Genomic DNA, 19,801 nt, shown 5'->3' on the forward strand with positions numbered 1-19,801 from the left:
ATGTAAACCTGATGACTATTAGAGATTACTCCTCGGGGACAGCCCGACCCCCGAGCCTCGATAGGGCACATGTTTCCACTATGATTATAATAAAATCATTCTTCATTATTTCTTATTGCTTCTTTTCTTGCTCGCAATAAAATTCTAAACCACGTTATTTAACCCTGTTTGAATAAACATAAGTGAGGTTAAAATCGTCTTAATAATCAATAAACCCGCATCATTTTTTATGTGGAAATGTGCATGATAGCTTGGAGCACCTTTTCTTGGCCTCAATAAGTGCCATCATGGATAAAGAAATCCTAAAGATAATAAGCTCGGCAAGAAACCCAAAAAAGGGGACTGCGTAAAAGTAAGAGCAAAAGACCCGCTAGGAATCCCACAAAAGGGTGACCTAGGCAAAAATTAGGGTTACAAAATAATGAACAAAAACAAAAGCCCGCTAAAACTCCACAAATGGGTGTTTTAGGCAAAAGTTAGGGCCGTCAAAAAAGAAAAACAAAATAAATCCATGATGGTACCATCAATTGAATTCAACAAGGGGCTCAAGAAAAGCTATCCAAGTTGTCAAAGCACAATCATTAATAACAAAGATGTGCTTAACCTCATAAGTTTTTAATCGAACAAACCTAAACACTTAAGCCTACCATTGGCCAGCAATTCTTACAAAATCCATTTTTCAAAATAAAATAATCCCCTCTAAAACACAAACTTTTGAAAATATATCCTTTCCTTCTTTTCTCTCTTGTCCCAACGATTTTTGAATAATCTAGTGGAAACATGGAGATATAGTGGTCAATAGGAGGGTTGACATATCTTTTAAAGGAAGGGAAGGATCATTTGGTTGATGACACCAAAATAACACGCATCATTCCTCGGTTACAGAAATCGGCAATGCACAGCCCGTCTGGAGGAATGGCAAAATTCAAATAGAGAAACGCATCGTTTAATTCTTTTGAAAAATGAATCAAATAGAATTAGGTGCATCATACCGCATACATGCATACAGATGATAGGTGTACTGGAAGATCACTTATTCTCTGTTTATTGAAAAAACAAAAAAACAAAAAAAATAAAAAATAAAAAACAAAAAAAAATAAAAAATAAAAAATAATATAAACTTCAGAAAAACAATACGCCCGTATCATGTTCAGTACGCCCGTACCAAAATTAGGGTTATGAACAAATTTTCAATTCAATACGGGCATACTGAAATGGATGCGGCCGTATTGGCCATAAAGAAATTTTCAAAGACCTCGTCATGAGGCAACCACATAAAATAGAAAAATAGAAAAATTGCTTGTGTATGACAGCAGCAAACAAAATGCAAAGATTCAGAAAATCAACAGCGTCATACAGAATAACTGAGCCTGGAGAGGCTTGCCGAAAGAATACTCTCAGAATAACTGAGCCTGGAGAGGCTTGCCGAAATAATACTCGTACAGAATAATTGAGCCTGGAGAGGCTTGCCGAAACAATACTCCCACAGAATAATTGAGCCTGGAGAGGCTTGTCGAAATAATACTCCTTCAGAATAATTGAGCCTGGAGAGGCTTGCCGAAATAATACTCCTACAAAATAACTGAGCCTGGAGAGGCTTGCCGAAATAATACTCTCTCATAATAACTGAATTTAATTTCTTTAGCACTTTTAATTTCTGTACAGCAAAAGCCAAAAACATAAAAAAGGCAAAATACAGAAAAAGCCAAATCAGAAGAAAAGGCAAAATACAGAAAAATCCGAAAATGAAAAAAGGCAAGGATACAGAAAATCCAACAAACAGTTTGTACAGAATAACTGAGCCTGGAGAGGCTTGCCGAAACAATACTCCTCAGTAAACAGAATTATTGAGCCTGGAGAGGCTCGCAGAAATAATACTCCCCAGAGGGAACCTCAACTCATGCTCTTGGATTCAAAATCCCCAGCAAGAGTTATCAAGCAAGATCGTCAAAGTCCCTAATGGAAACACGATCGCCCAAGAAGAATATCCAAGTCAAAGGACTTAAAACTTCCTCAGTGGAAGATAGCTCTCCAACTCAGGCGTTGAGTAAGGCTAAGCCTGCAGAGGCTTCCTAAAAAATACTCTGGGATACATAAGATCCCCAAATCCCCAGTCGCCTACTCAAGAGGCATCCCTGCAAAAGGAGAAAAATCAAAAAAATATCAATAAATATTCCCCAAGCGGAATCCGGCACTCAGCCGAACACTGAACCCCATTCCCCAGTCGCCTACATAAGAGGCACTCCTTCAAAAGGAAAAATCATAAAAAGATCAATAATCATTCCCCAAGTGGAATCTGGCTCTCAGCCAACCATTGAACATCAAGGTGATATGCCTAACAGAAGAGGCTAATCAAAATCAACGACAAAATCCCCCAGTGGATAACAGCCTACACAGAGGCAGCAAAATCAGAAAACCAAAAGAGACACCCGAACAAGGATAACCGGGATACTCCACCAACGTCGAAAGGACGTCAGCCAATCATAAGGCACCGCTCACATCAGAAAGAGCATCTTTGTGTCTGCACCCCAAAGGAATCAGAAATTCCCCAGTGGGCACCAACTACGCAATGAAAAGTTGGGACACAAGAACCTATGAGTAACTGCACATCCCCTAGACGGATCCCTGCGTTATCCAGCCCTCAGTGGCACAAAAATTAAAAAACAACCGTCGAAGCAGCATCGTGGACTGTGGAGACAAAATCATCACAAATCCCTGGAAAGGAGATATTCACGCTACCCCCGTCGTCACAAACACGGAGGTATGCAGCTTCCGGCTCGAGCAATGAGCGAAGCTATCTCTGGAAAGAGGGTACTCACTGCTTACCGTTGTCACAAGGGTACTTAGCTTCCGGCTCGAACAAAGAGTGAAGCTAAGCCTGGAGAGGCGGTACTCACAGCTTCCAGCTTGGGCAGCAAGCAAAGCAAAGCCTGGAGAGGCGAAACTCACACTGCTCACAGTCGTCACAAAGGTGCTTAGTTTCCGGCTCGAACAAAGAGCGAAACTAAGCCTGGAGAGGCGAAACTCACACTGCTCACCGTCGTCACAAAGGTGCTTAGTTTCCGGCTCGAACAAAGAGCGAGACTAAGCCTGGAGAGGCGAAACTCACACTGCTACCGTTGTCACAAGGGTACTTAGCTTCCGGCTCGAACAAAGAGTGAAGCTAAGCCTGGAGAGGCGGTACTCACAGCTTCCAGCTTGGGCAGCAAGCAAAGCAAAACCTGGAGAGGCTACTCGACAATTTTCCACCGGAAGACGCTACAAGTCAGAAGGTCGGCGCATCACCCGGACAATTGGGTCAACTCCTTTACTTGTCAGCTGGTACACCAAAAGGCCGTCCGACTAAGTAAAGGGGGGGCAGCTGTAGACCCCTAAAATTGTCCGGGTCGAAAATAAAGCTTGAAGACTCTCGAAGACTGAAGGAAGATCAGCCAGAAGGACTCCTGGAAGGCCCTAGGAGGGTTCTCTGTAGGTCTAGAGGTCTTAGAATAGCCCAAAATAAGGAAGTGGAGGGAATGAAGCCCAATACGGCCGTACTGAACTTAATACGGCCGTATTGAAGCTTCAATACGGCCGCAGTGAACTCAATACGGCGTATTGAAGTTTCTGAAACTTCAATACGGCCGTACTGAAATCAATACGGCCGTATTGAAGCTTCAATACAGCCGCAGTGAACTCAATACGGGCGCATTGAAATTTCTGAATTTCAATACGGCCGTATTGAACTCAATACGACCGTATTGAAGTTCAAAAATTTCAATACGGCCGTATTGCTTCTGTAGGCCGTATTGCGCCTATTCCCTATAAATATGACGTCAATTGGACGTCATTCCACACTTTTCAACATAGTTTTAACCCTCTCCTTGAGTATTCTGGGGTTTTTGAGCAGTGTTCTGCCCTAGAAATCACTCGGAGAGTTGATCCGACGAAGTTCTTGAGCCTCGAGCCATTTTGCTTGAGGATCAAACCTAGTCGAAGGGAAATCCTCCGGATTTCCGTAGTCAAAATTTTATAGGAAGGAGCGAGCGGGCTTGTAGAGCGAGGGAACGCCAAAAAGCTTCCCAGTTTTACGAAATATATAAAAGCACGCTTCAAAGGTTTCTTCTTAAATCCTTCCTTTTACTGCTTTCTGTGTGCATATTTAAACTGTCATCATGTAGATAGTTAATTTATAATTGCTTAGAATAAATAGGGGTAATCTAGTAATTTTACACTGTTATTTTAGAAATAATCTGTCATAGGGAACCCGAAAGGGACGTTGTGGGGTGCTAACACCTTCCCCACACGTAACCGACTCCCTTACCCAACTCTGGTTGTAATGGCCAAAGTTGATTTATAAAATCAATTGCCTTATCCCTTTTTCCAATGTTTTGAGTAAAACATTGGTGGCGACTCCACGAACCCTTTTACTACGAAAACCACTAATCCATGGAGGGTCCCGCTTGGGATTAACATGGATTGGTGAGACATTTAATAAATAAATTGGATAAGATCGACAAGGTCTCAGTTTGAGAACAAGTCGTTCTAATAATCCAATACATTTTCAAAACTAAAATAAAAGCGAGCTCGACCGTCTTCGCGACCGCCGAGGCCCGTTTGGGCCAGTGGCGACATGGCCCAATTACTAGTCACACTCTCAAGCATTGCTAAATGCCACCCTTTTTTCCCTACTGAAAAAATACAAAATGAATGTATCAACTAGGGAGGTTAAATGGAGCTAAACTCTCCAAGTAGCCTACCTTAAAAACAATATACAAACACTAGAAAAAGCAAGAAAAGTGTCTCACAAATACAAAGGCAAAAATAACCTATACAAGAGACTATGTAAAAACTATACAATATATACAAGTAGAACTAGGCCTTCTCTTCATGATAGAGCATTCCAAGTGAAGAATACCTTGGGCTTGACAAGTCCACTAGTCTTCACAAGGTCCAACTCTTCTTGGATTCTTCTAGCCATAGCTCTAGTGACTGGGCCCTTGGCCCATGGTCTATCAATTAATTGCACCGCTATCATGAAGTTGCATAACCTTGGGAATTTGTGCCTTTATTTTATTCATATAAGTCTCTTTTCTTTGCCTCTTGGGTATCTATATATATTGGGGGTTTAATTGCCTTTCTTCGCGCGTGTTCTCTATACCGAGATATCATCTTCATCTCGTTGCGCTCTTCTTCTTTTGTTAAGGTACGTCTGTGTGCGTAGCGTGGTTAGGTCTTTTGGGGTACATATGGCTATAGTCGAGGAATTGGGCTTATCTACGAGGTCTTCATCCGGTACTAGGAGTTCGGCCAATGATGGGGAAGTTGAAGCATTTGTGAGTTCATTGAAGCGGCTCACAATGAGTAATGCTACGGAGAGCATTGGTGACTCCTCTAGGTTGGGGCTTCTTGATGCCTAGATGGATCTGCAAGTTTACAAGAAAAAGTTCCCACCCTATGATGTTCCGGGATATGAACGACCTATTGCTCCATTTTTTATGAGAGGGTTGTCGTTGAATGCTTACTCAAGAGGTGTTGATTGACTCGTTGGGAGGATACAGACCCTTACTCAATAATGCTTCGTCGTTGTAGGGCCGAAGGCCCTGGTGAGGTCGATAGGGTCTTCCTCGCAAAGAAAGGAGGCCAAGGTGATTTTTTTATATGTATGAGTGTGTATTTAGGGATCTTGGTGTGTCTCTTCCTTTTGACGACTTCCATATGGGTGTACTCCAATTTTTAAACTTGGCGCCAACTCAGCTTCATCCGAATGGATGGGCGATAATGCAAGCATTCCTAGTCTTTTGTAAACATCACTACATTGAGCCAACCATTGAACTATTTTTGTACTTTTTTTGTACCCACCCTTCCACCAAGACTGTGAAATGGGTGTCTCTCATACGGCATGTAGATCAGCCTTTATTCAAGCCATTTATGTCTTCATTTAAAGGATTCACATATGGCTTCTTGAAGGTGATGATTGACCTGATAGCTAGAAGGAACTACTTTTATGATCGGGAGGGAACCCTCCTGTTCCCCTTTTATTGGACATAGGTGCCCCACAAATATGATGAATACTTGACAGATATGCTTAGTCCTTTTGAGACCACGGCCCTAGCGATGTTGAACACATTGCCCTAAGAGATATCGGCCAGATTTCTAGTTTTATTACCCAAGTCTGCCCGACCACGTTATGATTTAAATGGTACGTGCTAACTTTCTGCTACTTATGTCTACATGTTATCCTAATTGTTATTGTTGTTTTACAGGCTTTATGGCGCATAAGGGTTAGGGCTTTCATATAGGCAGGTTATTAGGAATCGTGCCCCAGCCAATGCACTTGTGGAGGACCATCAAGGTGTGGCCACAGAAAGGGCCACAGTGGTTGCTGAAGCGCGCTCCCCTCCTCGAGATATCCCCATACTCGAGGCTCAGCCAAGAGGAAAAAAACAAAGGGAAAAGAAAAGGCAATGATTCCTCCTGGCCGAGTGATGATGGTTTGAGGCTGCACAAAATTCGATGAACCGAAGGATCCCATTTGGACCTTGCCATTCCTTCAGCCTTTATTGCTCGACACTTCTTGGCACAAGAAGTTCGACCTTCTCGGGTGATGGCTCCTGATTTGTTGTCTGACGGGGGTCATTGGATGCTTAACTCTGCTAGTCCCTCGACTCAGTGGGCCATGGCTTGTGAACTACAAGTGCGCGCATTGGCAATCCTCCGAAAGTTAGCTTTGGAGCCAATATCTAAAGCAAGGAATTTGAAGAGCTCTTTGGATAAGACCCGATGTTCATTGCAACACTCCGTCGAAGCTCATGTCGTGACTTCAGCTGAAAAGCTTCGACTTGAGTCTAAGGTTGCTAAGCTTAGGGAGGCTATGGCCGACATGGAGGGACAGGTGGTGGCCGCCAAAGAGGATAAGAGGATGAGGGTCGAGGAGGTGAAGGAGCCCTTGGGTCATAAGGCCAAAGCCAAAGAAGAAGTTATTGCAGCATTGAGGGATCTTGCAAGTGTAGCAACCTAAGTAGCCACGGGATGACAAAAATAAATTAAATATGTGAAGTCGCCACCAATATTTATTTTAAGAAAAAAAAATTGAAAAAACCATGAAATAGAAAATGGTCTACGAAAATCAAATTCTTGAGTTCGGAAGTCCATTACGTGCAAGGAAGGTATTAACACCTTAAAATGTTCGTCCTAAGACGATTTACCTCTAATTAATTAAACAAATTTATCATAACTTTTAAAATATTTATCTCACCCCACATTAATATGAATTACCGATAATAATCAAATATTTTTTTAACAAATGTTTTTATTTTATTTTAATGAATACTACAATTATTTATTATTATGTAAAAATGAGATAATATTGTTATTTTTATTTTTTGGCTCGATAGGAGTGATTCCTTGCTCCTACGTTTCTCCACGTATAATGAAGAATTAGAGTCACATAGTTCTTTGATAGACAATATTTGTGTGTTGGAATTTTTTTATTGATTTATTTATTATTTTTCTTATAAAAGGTTAGGATTTTTGAACTATCACAACTCATATATCCTAAAATATAAAAACTGACAGAGGTGTACACCAAAGCCAGATATTTAATTATTTTTAAATATCGTTATTATTGTCAATATTATTATTATTATGGTGCATTTTTAAAATATTTTGGTTAGATATTTTTTATATTTTGGAAAAAAATTAAAGATATCAAGTTGTCACAACTTGTATCTTAAATTTAAAAGTTAAAAAAAATATCACATCTAATCAATTATTTTTCCAATAAAATCTTTGATATAATGACCTCAAATATTTATATTAAAAAATTGTGATAATATATATTTTTTATATTTAATTATATTTTAAATTTAAATAAGAAGAACTTTAAGACAATAAATTGTCATAATTTGCACCTTTAGGTCCTAGAATTAAGAGAATGTGGCGTTCCAATAATCTTTTTTTTTAAATGAATTAAAATTACATGAACATCCAACACATTTATATTAAAAAACAACTTAATCAAATAAAATCAATTAAGCTAATTTTGTTAAACAATAAATAAATGTTATCCTCTAAGATTAAGGAAACGCCTCATAATATTATCACTATTATTATTATTATTATTATTAAATAAAATCAATTAAATTATTTTTTGTTAAAACAAGAAATAAAAACTATCACCTAAGATTAATGAAATGACCCATTTAAATAATCTTTTTTTGTCTCTTTTTTTTATTTTAAAAAAGAAATATTATTAATATTGATATAATAATAATAATAACCACTATTATCAATACCTTACCTAATTAAAATGACTCGAGGACCTAATATACGTATGCAAATAAATTATTTAATTGGTTATCTAATCCTTTGTTGTAAAATAAAAACAAATAAAATAACATTTGCTAGTCATGTCTGTTATGAAACAATCTTGGCAAAAAGGAAGATAAGAAATTTAATTAGATAATTTTAGGGATATTTGGTTCTTAAGGGGCTTAGCCCACATAGGTACCAGGAAGAAAGAAAGCGGTGGTCTCACCACGTTGAGCCCAAAACGAAGAAAAAAGGAAAAAGAAAAAGGAAAGGAATAAGGAAAATGATGGTATTAAGCCACGTTTTATGCAAGAGAAAAGTAAGAAAGAAAAACATGAGTGAGGTTACGCAAGCCATATGCGACTTCCTTAGACCAACCTCAACCGCACAGGATTAACACGGTACAACGGCACCGGAGTGGGGTCGACTATTGGCACCGTGGAAAGCGAAGGAAGATGGTGATGGAGGAGCGGATCGCGAACAAGAAGAAGGTCCACCATCGAAAGTCGTCTCCGACGGCGACGCGCGGTAGAGTTCATGCTTTGGGTTTGTCACGTCCGCGCACGACAAGAGCTTAAGGAAGAAGATGAAAGCATATATCGCCTCCAGCAACGGCGCGCGGTGGCACACGGCAGCCCTTGTGGTTTTATTCACTCGTGTTCCCTGGTAATACTCACTTACCTTTTCATTTCATTATCACTTCTTTTCCTATTAGGGTTAGGTTTTCATTGTTCGGAAGATAGAAAACCCATTTACTTACATACCTATCATCATTTCAGGATTCAAAACATCAAAGAGATCAAACTACACAAAATATTGATACCTAAAGTTGTGGTGCCCTTTTATCTTCCTCTCCGCTTTGCCAGGATTCCTTTGTCTTCCACGCACGCTTGCTCTTATTAGTTAGTCATTTGGTGATTTTTTTTTTTAACTTTTCTCCCAACCACCGTTCCTTTTATGTTGTGTTATTTATAGATGTATGATTCTTTTAATCTGATATCTTTCTCTACCAAAATCCCTGAATTCAGGGATATGGCTTGTGAATCTGGTTAAGAGGCAATTTTGGAGATTTTTTGCAGGGCATGGTGGCTTGTTTGCAAGGCATGGTGGCTTGTTTGCAGTGGTAAGGTGACTCTGTAACAATTGTAGCAGAGTAGTTGGGGGTCAGTAGATGGTATTCGAAGAAGGTAGAGGAAGATTTTGTTTTCCTTTTTTGTTTTTGTTCATTTTTTGTTTGATTTAGCATATGTATTATTATTTTTTTGAATTATACAAGAAGACAAAATTTGGAGTTAACAGCGAGGAGTGTGAAAATCAGATCGTACAAGAGCATGAGGCAGGTTTCATGCATGTTGTCTGACAAGCTACCTATTTCTGTCATGTGCCTTCTGATTTCACCTTCGAGTTGACTAAGGATTTCTACAAGGGCACTTATATGGATTTTACTGAGATGCTAGAGGATGCTCAGCTAGATGATGTTGCCCATGCTCGTTCGGGTAGCCGAGAAGATCCCGACACAACCTTCCAGGATGACGAGGAGACCTAGTATGGCAATGGTGATGACAACATAGTTTCTGGTATGTGAGATGGGTCAGGTTCCCTCCTCTTGGCCATTTTGTAGAAGCCTTAGGTGGAAAAGTTGACTTTTTGTTTTGTGGGGTTGGGTGTAATGTTTTACTTTTTGAACCTTCTTGATCTATGTGTACTAGAGCTTTGAATGCTCTTATTTTGTCAATACCCAAGCGACTGTCAAACTTAATGAGAATCTATTTTGTATTACTTCCTTGTGTTCCTTCGTTCAAATTGAAGTTGTTATTGCTAAGTAGTTGTATATATGCGCATTTTTTATTTATTTATTATATATATATATATATATATATATATATATATATATAAGATACACATTTCGTTTGCGTTTGGTTTTGTGAGTATTCATTGTAGTGCCTACGGGTAAGATTTGGGTGAGTATTTTCGTTCAATTCTTTCTTGCTTCTTTTGGAGCCAACTTGCCTTATGCTCGATTCTTTCTTGCTTCTTTTATGACTTTCCAAGCCAAATCACCTAGCTGATATTCCCGTTGCTTGACCTTGCTTTTAAATCACCTAGCCAGTCTTGTCCGACATGCTTCCATACTAATTAGGGCTCGATCCCTAACTTTGTCAACCAAGCTTAAGGTTACGTTTAATGCTTCTCCATTGTTGTCTTCCCTGAATTGTTGTTGCCTTAATGAAGTCTCTCCAATTTCTACAGGTATTATGGCATTCGTTCCATATGTTAACCGGAAAAAGGTATCTTTGGTGGAGGTTTGGGGGGTGCACCTGTATGCCCACAAAATTTCTGGCAGGTGTACTAGCCAACTTCCCTTAGCTTGTCCTAATCGTCTTTTTAACTCCTTTAGGATGACTTTGTTTGCAGCTTCAATCTGTCCGTTGCTTTAGGGGTTGTAAACACCAATTTTGTTCCATCAATTTTTCTAATAATTTCTTTCTCAAATCTCCAAATCAATTATTCAAGAATAAATGAATAATGTATATATATATATATATATGTATGTATATATATATACATACTTTTGTGATTTGTATATTTAAAATAAAAATAAAGTGATTAATTACAATTTTTCCTTTGAAAATATAATATAAAATAAAATAACAAAATAGAAAGAAATAAGAGAATCAAGGAATACATAAATGAGTCAAAAAAACAAAAACCAAGTAAAAAAAATTGGAAGGCACCATTTTGAGTTCAAGAAACAAAGCCTTTCTCCTGTGCCCCTACGCTACTCCCATTCTCGTACAAGGTGGTGCAAACCTAGTTTTGCAACTGAAAAAGTTGTCTATGCTACCTATGTTGCCTACTTGCGATACTCCAAATGCAACAGACACACAAGGATCCTCATGCTCACTTAATGGGGGCTATTCTCCTTCTGGTTGACAAAAAATTCCTTGGGATGGGAGGAAAAGAGACAAAAGAAGGAGTTCATGGGTGATGGGGGGAACCATATATACAACTCATGGCCCATCCTTTGGCGAGGCGGAAAAAAAAGGAAGAACCTGTAGTGCGAAAAGACCACCAAGCAGTGAGGGTTTGCACTTGGTAGTTTCCTTCACTACTAGAAAATGACTATTCAACATCGTCAATTCTACATCGGTTTAGGTAGAAACGATGTAAAAATCAAATACAGTGCATATTTACATCGGTTATAGCTGAAACCGATGTAAATATTAAGCATTTTACATCGTTTTTGTGGAACCGATGTCGTTTTGAATGCGCGGTGGCAATTTTGTAAATAATTACAAATACATCTACATCGGTTCACTCAATAACCGATGTAATACTCAGACGCATACGTTGAAGCCCTAAACATTCTATTCATCTTGTTTAGTTTTGGTAAGACCTAGCGTTGAAGCCTCCGCCGCGCACACCCGCCATGGCACCGAAACCCTAGCCGAGAAATCTCACTCCAGTAAGCCGCCGCTGCACTCGAACAACGCTGTTCTCAAGGACCTCCTCAACCTGCTCTACTTCGGCTCGCTCTTCGACATCAAGAGCGACTTCCCTCCATGATGTTCACCCAGACGCACGAGCGCAGTTGCTGCTTGACCTACGACTACGTCACCGATGACGCCACCGATCTGCTCGGCGAGAAGAACCTCGATTCGATCTCTGCCTTGCACGCCCTTCTCGTTTCACGCCCCGCCGATTCCAGCTTCTCGCACAAGAACGCGCTCCAGCGCTGCACGAAACACACCAAGCTATGGCTCGCCAAGTCCGAGCAGCCCATTGGGCTTGATGCTTTGTGTTTCGTTGTTGTTTGTTAACTTGTTATTGTTGTTTTCTTTTTCTGGTTTCTATTTTTAGATGCTGCATTGAGGAGAAGTTGAATTAGATTATGTCTTCGGAGTACTTTACTACCACTTTAGAGATGAAGGCTTCGGTTGAAGTTGTTGCCGCTGCTGCTGGGGGGAATTACGTGTCTTTCCATGTGCCCGTGCATGGTTTTGTGGTTCCGGTTGAAGTCGAGCAACCTGTTTTTCAGTCTCAGGAGAAGGTATAACTGTTATGCTAGCTGGATTTTGGTTGTTTTATGAAATATTTGCGTTTGGATGAGTGTTGCTTGTTTATAATTTGTAAAATGTGGATTAAGTTTAGTTATGTTCATGGCTTGGATGATGTTTAGTTTAAATTTTTTGGACTGCTTTGAAAGTGAGGTACACTAGCGTTCTGCATTACTTAATTTGGTGGGGCAAAATGTTGCAAAGTGCAAACTAAAGTTATCCCGAGCACTTGCAAAGTGCAAACTAGAATTCAAATTCATTTTTACTAATAAATCCTTGGTTTAAGGCTTTCAGCTATCAACTGTTGTTACATTTAATAAGTTGTGAGTTAGTGTTGGTATGGTTAAATCTCCTGTTTCTGAGGAGTTAGTGAAATAATATTAGTGGCATTTTTTTTTTTTTTTGAACGGCAAATGTTAATTGTCAGTGACATGTATCTGTCTTTATAAGTATGTGCTGTCTCAAATGGTTGATGGAGTGCTACATGGGTGTGTCCAAAATGATGATAGAGGGCTTAAGAGGGAACCCCTTCATTGGTTGTGTATTGGCTGGCTGAGAATGATTTACAACTTACTAGGAAATAAATTTTTCTTATCTCCTTGGCCCTAACAAGTGTGTTGTGTACTGTGATTATACACCAATAATTTGCAGACCACTACTATTACTATGGTGATTAGTGGGCAAATATCAGTTTATATACTTTGTTAGACGGTGAATTGAATGTTGATCCATATGTAATAGTGGTGTGTTGTGTACTGTCATAATCATGCAATCATGCAACCATGTAGCAATTTTGTTCGGAATTGATATGATTTATCAACTAACATGTTTAGCCTACCCAATTGTCAATCTGTATTCAGTTTCATCCCTCAAAGAAATAATTTGTCTGGGACCAAGTAACTCAAGTTGTCACTTTCAGGGGCTAAAATTAATGTGTATTGATTTTTTTATCAATCATTATGTCTGGGTTTAACAAATATTTTTCTTGGATGTATGCTTGAACTTGAAGTTTAATGAAATATATAAAAGAATGCTAAAATCATGTAGGCAAATAACTACTTTTTTTTTGTTAGCCTCCAGAGGATTAGTAAGTAACAAGAAGTGATATTTGGTTACTTAACATTGGCTGAGCTTTTCATACATTGATCCTTTTGTTTAAATTTAATAATTCATTTTAAATCCTCAGTCATGGCTTAAAGTTTCAAACTGGATAGACCGATGGAAGGCCTCAAGTATATGATATGAGTTATAAGAAATAGGCTCCATCAGTTATTTATATATGTGCTGAACAGCTACGTGCGGTTTATCTGACATTTATTAATGTGGTTTATTTGGCAGTTATTTGTATTAATTGTGTTGGACAGTTGTGTCATGTTTGTGTGTACATTATGTTCGGATGGGGGTTGATTATTATAGTAGTTTTTTTTCCTGTGGATTGAAGGAGATCACTCCTTACAAGGGGAGACCCTTGTGAGTTGAGCGCTTGTGCTGCAAATCTGGTTATTCAATTGAAGTATTTATGATTCAAATTTATTTTACTACTTTACAGTATGATTCAAATTTTGCTCAAGCTCTATGGAATTCCATATTGGGTAAAAATTAAAATCACTCATATCTGTTTCCCTAAACAAAATTTACAATTAATTAATACATTCCATGTTTTATCTCATGGAAGTTAGTAAATTATTCTAATGTTTTTCTACTCTTAAATATTTTTTTTTTCTGAACAGGGCATCATTTGTTATGACAGCATTCCTGGAGGCTTAGGACAATTTGGAGTTATAGCAAGAGCGAGAATTGCTCTTGAGCTAGCCTCTAAAAGGGTACGTTTATATTTATTTGTTTCATTAAAATTTATACATAAGTATGTATATTATAATTTGTAATATCATGTTGTCTTGGTTGATATAAATTTATGTTCGTCATAATTTTGGACTTCCTTGATTATTTATGACTGCAGAACTATCTCAGCCACTGCTTATCTATTTGTAATTTGCTTATATAGAGGGGAGAGAACTGGTGCAGATATTTCTTGCAGCTGGAGCTGATCCATCTGCTCAAGATTCACAAAATGGGAGGACAGCTTTGCATACTAGTGGACAGGCATAAAAATGAGGTGAAGAAGCATTAATGTGGTAGGAGTAGTAATTTCTTTTCTTGGTAGCATGTTGCATTGTATCTTACATGAAGTAAACTGTGTGCCTGTGTGTCCCCCGCACAGTTGAAGCATTGTATTTTCATTAAGTTGTAATTGTTGTTTTTTAAACATCATAAATTTATCTAAAATATTACTGTCATAACTGTGCACTCTAATTTAGCAATGATGATTTTGTAAGCTATTAATTTTGTTATCCATATGGGAAAGACTTGCTGGTGGGAGTATGAGATGTTACTATAATACACCTCCTATTTGCTTTCTGTATACTATAAATTTATCTCCTATTAGCAAAGAAATGTAATGAGCATACATTTGTATTTAATTACAGGTAATCAAAAATAATCCAAAAATAAGCATTATTTTTTTTAAAAAAAAAACTGCAATTTACATCGGTTCTCTTGAGAACCGATGTAGATTTATGCTTAAATCTACATCGGTTCTCCAGAGAACCGATGTAAATTTATGCTTAAATCTACATCGGTTTTTCAGAACCGATGTAAAAATGTATACATTTTTTACGTCGCTCTATTCTACATCGGTTTTAGAACCGATGTAGATGACTTTAAAGAACCGATGTAAAATGTGTATCTTGTAGTAGTGCTTCTTCTCCTCGCCCGTGTGATGCATGCGTTTTCTCAATTCCCTCTCAATAATCTCACCATTTTGTGCAACGTGGTATGATTATCCCGTTTCTCTCTTTAACGTGCTCTGCACTGTTCATGCGCTTTTCGGGCTTCTTGTTTTTGTGAATTAGGAATTTGGTGGAATTGAGATCCTCGATTTGAGGGGTTTTATTTTCAGGAAAAATAATATTAATGAGTTATGTAATGTGTGATGTGTACTCTATTTTTGGTTTTGGGTGGAACGGTTTAGTTTTCTTTTGATTATGTGGGAAATAGAAGGAAACTTGGGAGTTGTATCTTGGTTTGTGATTCTTGGTAGTGTGGTTACTAATGAAGTAACAATTTGGGGGGCAAAAATGTTGTTTTAAATTATAGGGTTAGTTGAGTAATTTGTTATTGTTTTATAAGGAGGGTTTGCTATTTTCATGTGCTCTGGTTGTTTGCTTGTTAGTTAGCATGAAGCATTTTGCTTGTGTTTTTTAATTGAGTGCATCGAATCCTCTCCTTTTTTTTCCCCACCTTTTTGAGTGGATTGTGGTTGAATTGATTCTGGATAATTCCATCTGTGTTGGCATTGATTCCCTGCATGGTTCCGACTTGTGTAGTTCTGGAGCAAGGTGCTTCATGAGATTGTTATTTGCCAATAGTCAATTTTGGTTGTTAGTAAAAATTCTAATGCTAGAGTCATTCAGCCAAATGCCAATTTAAAGGATAAAATCGCAATGAGGCATTTGGTATATGTCATTGTTAAAGAGTTTAGCATTTCTGAATTTTCCTTAGCTGAATTGAAGTGATATCTAAGATTATATGAAAGTTTGGGTTTGGCATTTATAATAGTAATAGTTACTATTATTATAAGAATAATAATAATTATAATTATAATAATAATAATAACAATAATAATAATTATAATTATAATAATAGTAATAATAATAATAGTTACTATTATATAACAATATTAATAACTATGGGATTTCTTCATCATTATTTATATTAATAATATCTATCATTTAAAAAGAATAATCATTTGAATGTAACATTCTCTTAATTCTGGAGCTTAAAGGTGCAAGTTGTGACAATTTATCTTAAAATCCTTATTTAAATTCAAAATATAATTAAACATCAAAAAGTATTATCACAGTATTCAATAAAAATATTTGAAGTCATTATATCGAAGATTTTATTGGAGAAATTGTTAATTAGATGTGACATCATTTTAACCTTTAAATTTAAGATACAAGTTGTGACAACTCAATATCTTTAAATTTTTTTCTCCAAAATAGAAATATCCAACGAAAAAATCCTTTTAAGTATATATCATAGTAATAATAATATCTATAACAATAATTAAAATTAAAATTAAATATTTTATTGAGTAGACTTTGGTGTACACCTCAGTCAATTTTAAATTTTAGGGTTAATGAGCTAAGACAGTTCAAGAATTAATCCTATATTTAATAAAAATAAAATTTAAATTAAAAAATATCAACACACAAGTATTTTCTACAAAGAACTACGTGACTTTGATTCTCCACTGCATATAGAGATACGTAGGAGCAAGAAATAAATCTTGTCAAGCCCAAAAAATAATATTATCTTTTTTATATAATAATTTTCATTTCTTATAAAATAAATGCACTAGTTAGATAAAATACATTTGATTGTTATAGTTAATTTCGATTAATCTAGGGTGAGATAAATATTTTATAAATTATAAGTAATTTGTTTAATTAATTGCAGGTAATGTCTTAGGACGAACGTTGTGAGGTGTTAATACCTTCTTTACACGTAATCGACTCCCGAACTCAAAAATCTAGTTTTTGTAGACCATTTTCTACTCTATGATTTTTCTAATATTTTTCCATAAAAGTAAATATTGGTGGCGACTTCATATTTTTTACTTTATTTTCGTTGTCCCATTGCGACCTCAATTGCATCAGGGATGTTCCACGGAAGTCATCCTATCTTTGATATGCAATCCTTCTAAGAATTCATTAAAGCGTCGATATGTGAACTGTAACCCATTGTCTGTGATTAATGCATAGGGAATGCCAAAGCAAGTGATGTTTTTCCAATGAAATTTTCGCACATTGTTAGCTATAATGGAGGCTAAATGATCCACTACAACCAAGAGAAATTTCACTGTCCTTTAGTTAAGGGGAATGGCCCTAAAATATCCATGCCCCATATGGTAAAAGGCCAAGGTGTTGTGATAAAGTGTAGTTCGCTGGCTGATATATTAGGGGCCCATGTTGTTGACACGATTGACATCTCTAGATGAAATCGGTGCAGTTTATAGGCACAGTAGGCCAATAGTACCCAGCTCTTAGTACCTTTGCTGCCATAGTCCGTCCACCAACGTGTGTTCTGCATATGCTTTCATGAACTTCTCGTAGGACATAATGAGCTTGTTTAGGATTGAGGCATATCAGTAAGGGAGTTAATATCTCTCTTTTGTACAAGTCCCCTGATATCAAAGTGTAGCGGGCTACCTTTACCCGTACTTTTCGTGCTTCATTAGGGTCTTCCGGTAAGTTTCTCGCTATGAGATAAGTTATGATGTCGGTCATCCAATTCTATGGGACCATTTTTACTTGTAAGCATTCATGCCTTGTGATACTTGGTTCTAGTATCTCCTGCTGGATGACACTTTTTAACTCACTAGTTTTTATGCTACTTGCTAATTTAGCCAATTGGTCGGCTCTCGCGTTTTGCTCTCGGGGGATGTGCTGCACCAGGACTTCTTCAAAGTTCATATTTTCCCGAAGGAAAGCGTGGTAGTACTGGAGTAGTGTAAGGTCTTTGACTTGAAAAGCTCCATTGAGTTGTTTAGTGACGATTTGCGAATTTGATGGACCATGGATCAAGGACACAATCACTAGAGGTATCGCTAGGAGCATTCAGGAAGGACTGGACAACTTGAAGACTAGTGGACTTTCTAAGCCCAAGATACTCTTCATTTGGACCACTCTATCATGAAGAGAAGGCATAGTTCTATTGTATATAACTTGTACATAATTTTCATTGTATAGGTCATTTTTAGCCTTTGTATTTTTTCGGCACTCTATTTTCTTATTATAGACCATTGTATATTGTTTCTAGGATAGGTTACTTGGAGACTTTGACTCCATTTAACCTTATTGAAGGTCACTCTTTTTCTATTTTTTTTAGTAGTAGAAGTAGGGTGACAATTAGCAATGCTTGATGGTGTGACTAGTAATTGGGCCAGAATTGGGCCTAGGCAAAATTTTACATATTAGACTTGTTTTTTTTCAAGGATTTGATTTAGCTAGGTCTCATCATTTTTGGGTGAACCTAACTAAATCAAATCAAACATTTTTTGAAACGGATTAGTGAGCAAAATAGTCTAAAGGCCGCCTAGCTTGCGTTGGTTCTTCACTTGGCCGAATTGCTTCTCCTTTCCTTCAAGCTTGGGAAGCTTGTGCTACAAGCTTCTCATTTAGCTTGCTTTCCAAGCAAACTAAGTGAGTAGCTTGCTCCACAAGCCTCCTAAACTAGGGTGGCCGGTCAAAGCAACCAAACCATGGTTCCCTTGAACCATGGTTAAGGTTAGCTTGCTCCCTAAGCTACCTCCTTCTATATATTTGTAATTCTCTCATTTTCCCTCACTTTGGATATATGAAATCAGAATTTTCTCTCAAAATTCTCTCTTCCAAAGCCTCTCAAAACCGTGGAGAGCACTTTCTCCCTAGTTCCTTCACAAAGGTTTCCACCTTTGTGCCTTGGAGCAATCTTCTTCTACTTCTTCAAGGAGTAACCGAGCACTCCTTTGTGCTTCTTCACCATTAAAGCTTCTTCAAGGTGCTTTATCCTTCATTGGCGTGTCAACCTTAAGAGAAGAAAGGGATTGGATGGTGGAGTTTTGAAGAACATCAACCTTTCTTCAACAACTTCCATCAGAGTCACTTCAGCAAAGAATTTTAGCGATCTCGAGTTCCTTAGCCAAGCGTAACCCAGCAAGCAAGGTCTCATATTCAACTTGGTTATTGGAGATTTTGAAACCAAATCTCAACGATTGTTCTATCATGATTTTATCGAGGCCTTCAAGGATGATTCTCGCCCTGCTACCTTGCTGGTTCGAAGAGCCATCTACATGCAGTGTCCATGTTGGAGTTGGTGGTGGTCCTTCGGGGTGGAACTCATTAAGCAAATCGAATACCCTTTGAGCCTTGATTGGCCCCCTTGCTTCGAAGCTTATGTCAAATTGGGATAAATCTACTGACCAGCCAACCATTCTTCCTGCCATTTCAGGTTTACGGAGGATTTTCGCTATCGGGCTACCTATTCGTACTATTATTTTGTTACTTGGAAATAGTGACAAAGCCGTTAAGCTGTTTGCACTAGGGCAAATGTTGTCTTCTCCAAAAGTTGGTGTCTCGTTTCTACCTTATGAAGAGCTCGACTAACAAAATACACTGCATCTGTTCATCCTTTTTTTGCACCAATGTCGCACTAACTGTTGCATCTAAGATGGACAGGTAGATGATAAGATTTAGGCTTGGGTCAGGTTTTGATAATTCTTAATTTCTTTGAAAGCTGATTCGCACTCATCGATCCATTCAAATTTGTTCATTTTCCCGAGTAATTACATGAATGGTCAAGATTTATCAACCACTCGTGGCAAAAAAAATGAGCTAATGATGCTATGC

General features: G+C 37.7%; 1 long non-coding RNA gene across 1 annotated transcript; it reads left to right on the top strand.

The window, feature by feature from the left end:
* The first annotated feature begins 8,491 nt into the window (after positions 1–8,491).
* On the top strand, positions 8,492–10,071 carry LOC114915750 (uncharacterized). Its single transcript, XR_014429794.1, has 2 exons — positions 8,492–8,958; positions 9,072–10,071. It is a non-coding gene; the product is annotated as an uncharacterized LOC114915750 (long non-coding RNA).
* The last annotated feature ends 9,730 nt before the right edge of the window (positions 10,072–19,801 follow it).

This window comes from Cajanus cajan, chromosome 9, assembly GCF_000230855.2.
Source record: "Cajanus cajan strain Asha chromosome 9, NIPB_CcT2T_4, whole genome shotgun sequence".
In the NCBI taxonomy this organism is placed as follows: domain Eukaryota; kingdom Viridiplantae; phylum Streptophyta; class Magnoliopsida; order Fabales; family Fabaceae; genus Cajanus; species Cajanus cajan.